A 6,590-nucleotide genomic window follows, 5' to 3' on the forward strand; every position below is an offset into this window, starting at 1 on the left:
CTGAACTAGTCCTGTTGGATCTAATGCCTTTATATTCCAATAGGGGGCGCTAACTGTATACTGAACTAGTCCTGTTGGATGTAATGACTTTATATTCCAATAGGGGGCGCTAACTGTATACTGAACCAGTCCTGTTGGATGTAATGACTTTATATTCCAATAGGGGGCGCTAACTGTATACTGAACCAGTCCTGTTGGATGTAATGACTTTATATTCCAATAGGGGGCGCTAACTGTATACTGAACCAGTCCTGTTGGATGTAATGACTTTATATTCCAATAGGGGGCGCTAACTGTATGCTGAACTAGTCCTGTTGGATGTTATGACTTTATATTCCAATAGGGGGCGCTAACTGTATGCTGAACTAGTCCTGTTGGATGTTATGACTTTATATTCCAATAGGGGGCGCTAACTGTATACTGAACCAGTCCTGTTGGATGTAATGACTTTATATTCCAATAGGGGGCGCTAACTGTATACTGAACTAGTCCTGTTGGATGTAATGACTTTATATTCCAATAGGGGGCGCTAACTGTATACTGAACTAGTCCTGTTGGATGTAATGCCTTTATATTCCAATAGGGGGCGCTAACTGTATACTGAACTAGTCCTGTTGGATGTAATGACTTTATATTCCAATAGGGGGCGCTAACTGTATACTGAACTTGTCCTGTTGGATGTAATGTCTTTATATTCCAATAGGGGGCGCTAACTGTATACTGAACTAGTCCTGTTGGATGTAATGTCTTTATATTCCAATAGGGGGCGCTAACTGTATACTGAACTAGTCCTGTTGGATGTAATGACTTTATATTCCAATAGGGGGCGCTAACTATATACTGAACTAGTCCTGTTGGATGTAATGACTTTATATTCCAATAGGGGGCGCTAACTGTATACTGAACTAGTCCTGTTGGATGTAATGACTTTATATTCCAATAGGGGGCGCTAACTGTATACTGAACTAGTCCTGTTGGATGTTATGACTTTATATTCCAATAGATGCTAACTATATACTGAACTAGTCCTGTTGGATGTTATGACTTTATATTCCAATAGGGGGCGCTAACTGTATACTGAACTAGTCCTGTTGGATGTAATGACTTTATGTTCCAATAGGGGGCGCTAACTGTATACTGAACTGGTCCTGTTGGATGTTATGACTTTATATTCCAATAGGGGGCGCTAACTGTATACTGAACTGGTCCTGTTGGATGTTATGACTTTATATTCCAATAGGGGGCGCTAACTGTATACTGAACTGGTCCTGTTGGATGTTATGACTTTATATTCCAATAGGGGGCGCTAACTGTATACTGAACTAGTCCTGTTGGATGTAATGACTTTATATTCCAATAGGGGGCGCTAACTGTATACTGAACTAGTCCTGTTGGATGTTATGACTTTATATTCCAATAGGGGGCGCTAACTGTATACTGAACTAGTCCTGTTGGATGTAATGACTTTATATCCCAATAGGGGGCGCTAACTGTATACTGAATTGTTGGATGTAATGTCTTTATATTCCAATAGGGGGCGCTAACTGTATACTGAACTAGTCCTGTTGGATCTAATGCCTTTATATTCCAATAGGGGGCGCTAACTGTATACTGAACTAGTCCTGTTGGATCTAATGCCTTTATATTCCAATAGGGGGCGCTAACTGTATACTGAACTAGTCCTGTTGGATGTTATGACTTTATATTCCAATAGGGGGCGCTAACTGTATACTGAACTGGTCCTGTTGGATGTAATGACTTTATATTCCAATAGGGGGCGCTAACTGTATACTGAACCAGTCCTGTTGGATGTAATGGCTTTATATTCCAATAGGGGGCGCTAACTGTATACTGAACCAGTCCTGTTGGATGTAATGACTTTATATTCCAATAGGGGGCGCTAACTGTATACTGAACTAGTCCTGTTGGATGTAATGACTTTATATTCCAATAGGGGGCGCTAACTGTATACTGAACTAGTCCTGTTGGATGTTATGACTTTATATTCCAATAGGGGGCGCTAACTGTATACTGAACTAGTCCTGTTGGATCTAATGCCTTTATATTCCAATAGGGGGCGCTAACTGTATACTGAACTAGTCCTGTTGGATCTAATGCCTTTATATTCCAATAGGGGGCGCTAACTGTATACTGAACTAGTCCTGTTGGATCTAATGCCTTTATATTCCAATAGGGGGCGCTAACTGTATACTGAACTAGTCCTGTTGGATGTAATGACTTTATATTCCAATAGGGGGCGCTAACTGTATACTGAACTTGTCCTGTTGGATGTAATGTCTTTATATTCCAATAGGGGGCGCTAACTGTATACTGAACTAGTCCTGTTGGATGTAATGTCTTTATATTCCAATAGGGGGCGCTAACTGTATACTGAACTAGTCCTGTTGGATGTAATGACTTTATATTCCAATAGGGGGCGCTAACTATATACTGAACTAGTCCTGTTGGATGTAATGACTTTATATTCCAATAGGGGGCGCTAACTGTATACTGAACTAGTCCTGTTGGATGTAATGACTTTATATTCCAATAGGGGGCGCTAACTGTATACTGAACTAGTCCTGTTGGATGTTATGACTTTATATTCCAATAGATGCTAACTATATACTGAACTAGTCCTGTTGGATGTTATGACTTTATATTCCAATAGGGGGCGCTAACTGTATACTGAACTAGTCCTGTTGGATGTAATGACTTTATGTTCCAATAGGGGGCGCTAACTGTATACTGAACTGGTCCTGTTGGATGTAATGCCTTTATATTCCAATAGGGGGCGCTAACTGTATACTGAACTAGTCCTGTTGGATGTTATGACTTTATATTCCAATAGGGGGCGCTAACTGTATACTGAACTAGTCCTGTTGGATCTAATGCCTTTATATTCCAATAGGGGGCGCTAACTGTATACTGAACTAGTCCTGTTGGATCTAATGCCTTTATATTCCAATAGGGGGCGCTAACTGTATACTGAACTAGTCCTGTTGGATGTAATGACTTTATATCCCAATAGGGGGCGCTAACTGTATACTGAATTGTTGGATCTAATGCCTTTATATTCCAATAGGGGGCGCTAACTGTATACTGAACTAGTCCTGTTGGATCTAATGCCTTTATATTCCAATAGGGGGCGCTAACTGTATACTGAACTGGTCCTGTTGGATGTAATGACTTTATATTCCAATAGGGGGCGCTAACTGTATACTGAACTAGTCCTGTTGGATGTAATGACTTTATATTCCAATAGGGGGCGCTAACTGTATACTGAACTGGTCCTGTTGGATGTTATGACTTTATATTCCAATAGGGGGCGCTAACTGTATACTGAACTAGTCCTGTTGGATGTAATGACTTTATATTCCAATAGGGGGCGCTAACTGTATACTGAACTGGTCCTGTTGGATGTTATGACTTTATATTCCAATAGGGGGCGCTAACTGTATACTGAACTAGTCCTGTTGGATCTAATGTCTTTATATTCCAATAGGGGGCGCTAACTGTATACTGAACTGGTCCTGTTGGATGTAATGCCTTTATATTCCAATAGGGGGCGCTAACTGTATACTGAACTGGTCCTGTTGGATGTAATGCCTTTATATTCCAATAGGGGGCGCTAACTGTATACTGAACTAGTCCTGTTGGATCTAATGCCTTTATATTCCAATAGGGGGCGCTAACTGTATACTGAACTAGTCCTGTTGGATCTAATGCCTTTATATTCCAATAGGGGGCGCTAACTGTATACTGAACTAGTCCTGTTGGATCTAATGCCTTTATATTCCAATAGGGGGCGCTAACTGTATACTGAACTAGTCCTGTTGGATGTTATGACTTTATATTCCAATAGGGGGCGCTAACTGTATACTGAACTGGTCCTGTTGGATGTAATGACTTTATATTCCAATAGGGGGCGCTAACTGTATACTGAACCAGTCCTGTTGGATGTAATGACTTTATATTCCAATAGGGGGCGCTAACTGTATACTGAACCAGTCCTGTTGGATGTAATGACTTTATATTCCAATAGGGGGCGCTAACTGTATACTGAACTAGTCCTGTTGGATGTAATGACTTTATATTCCAATAGGGGGCGCTAACTGTATACTGAACTAGTCCTGTTGGATGTTATGACTTTATATTCCAATAGGGGGCGCTAACTGTATACTGAACTAGTCCTGTTGGATCTAATGCCTTTATATTCCAATAGGGGGCGCTAACTGTATACTGAACTAGTCCTGTTGGATCTAATGCCTTTATATTCCAATAGGGGGCGCTAACTGTATACTGAACTAGTCCTGTTGGATCTAATGCCTTTATATTCCAATAGGGGGCGCTAACTGTATACTGAACTAGTCCTGTTGGATGTAATGACTTTATATTCCAATAGGGGGCGCTAACTGTATACTGAACTTGTCCTGTTGGATGTAATGTCTTTATATTCCAATAGGGGGCGCTAACTGTATACTGAACTAGTCCTGTTGGATGTAATGTCTTTATATTCCAATAGGGGGCGCTAACTGTATACTGAACTAGTCCTGTTGGATGTAATGACTTTATATTCCAATAGGGGGCGCTAACTATATACTGAACTAGTCCTGTTGGATGTAATGACTTTATATTCCAATAGGGGGCGCTAACTGTATACTGAACTAGTCCTGTTGGATGTAATGACTTTATATTCCAATAGGGGGCGCTAACTGTATACTGAACTAGTCCTGTTGGATGTTATGACTTTATATTCCAATAGATGCTAACTATATACTGAACTAGTCCTGTTGGATGTTATGACTTTATATTCCAATAGGGGGCGCTAACTGTATACTGAACTAGTCCTGTTGGATGTAATGACTTTATGTTCCAATAGGGGGCGCTAACTGTATACTGAACTGGTCCTGTTGGATGTTATGACTTTATATTCCAATAGGGGGCGCTAACTGTATACTGAACTGGTCCTGTTGGATGTTATGACTTTATATTCCAATAGGGGGCGCTAACTGTATACTGAACTGGTCCTGTTGGATGTTATGACTTTATATTCCAATAGGGGGCGCTAACTGTATACTGAACTAGTCCTGTTGGATGTAATGACTTTATATTCCAATAGGGGGCGCTAACTGTATACTGAACTAGTCCTGTTGGATGTTATGACTTTATATTCCATTAGGGGGCGCTAACTGTATACTGAACTAGTCCTGTTGGATGTAATGACTTTATATCCCAATAGGGGGCGCTAACTGTATACTGAATTGTTGGATGTAATGTCTTTATATTCCAATAGGGGGCGCTAACTGTATACTGAACTGGTCCTGTTGGATGTTATGACTTTATATTCCAATAGGGGGCGCTAACTGTATACTGAACTAGTCCTGTTGGATGTAATGACTTTATATTCCAATAGGGGGCGCTAACTGTATACTGAACTAGTCCTGTTGGATGTAATGACTTTATATTCCAATAGGGGGCGCTAACTGTATACTGAACTAGTCCTGTTGGATGTAATGACTTTATATCCCAATAGGGGGTGCTAACTGTATACTGAATTGTTGGATGTAATGTCTTTATATTCCAATAGGGGGCGCTAACTGTATACTGAACTAGTCCTGTTGGATCTAATGCCTTTATATTCCAATAGGGGGCGCTAACTGTATACTGAACTGGTCCTGTTGGATGTAATGACTTTGTATTCCAATAGGGGGCGCTAACTGTATACTGAACTAGTCCTGTTGGATGTAATGACTTTATATTCCAATAGGGGGCGCTAACTGTATACTGAACTGGTCCTGTTGGATGTAATGCCTTTATATTCCAATAGGGGGCGCTAACTGTATACTGAACTAGTCCTGTTGGATGTTATGACTTTATATTCCAATAGGGGGCGCTAACTGTATACTGAACTAGTCCTGTTGGATCTAATGCCTTTATATTCCAATAGGGGGCGCTAACTGTATACTGAACTAGTCCTGTTGGATCTAATGCCTTTATATTCCAATAGGGGGCGCTAACTGTATACTGAACTAGTCCTGTTGGATGTAATGACTTTATATCCCAATAGGGGGCGCTAACTGTATACTGAATTGTTGGATCTAATGCCTTTATATTCCAATAGGGGGCGCTAACTGTATACTGAACTAGTCCTGTTGGATCTAATGCCTTTATATTCCAATAGGGGGCGCTAACTGTATACTGAACTGGTCCTGTTGGATGTAATGACTTTATATTCCAATAGGGGGCGCTAACTGTATACTGAACTAGTCCTGTTGGATGTAATGACTTTATATTCCAATAGGGGGCGCTAACTGTATACTGAACTGGTCCTGTTGGATGTTATGACTTTATATTCCAATAGGGGGCGCTAACTGTATACTGAACTAGTCCTGTTGGATGTAATGACTTTATATTCCAATAGGGGGCGCTAACTGTATACTGAACTGGTCCTGTTGGATGTTATGACTTTATATTCCAATAGGGGGCGCTAACTGTATACTGAACTAGTCCTGTTGGATCTAATGTCTTTATATTCCAATAGGGGGCGCTAACTGTATACTGAACTGGTCCTGTTGGATGTAATGCCT

This window comes from Salvelinus alpinus, chromosome 2, assembly GCF_045679555.1.
Source record: "Salvelinus alpinus chromosome 2, SLU_Salpinus.1, whole genome shotgun sequence".
Classification (NCBI taxonomy): Eukaryota; Metazoa; Chordata; class Actinopteri; order Salmoniformes; family Salmonidae; genus Salvelinus; species Salvelinus alpinus.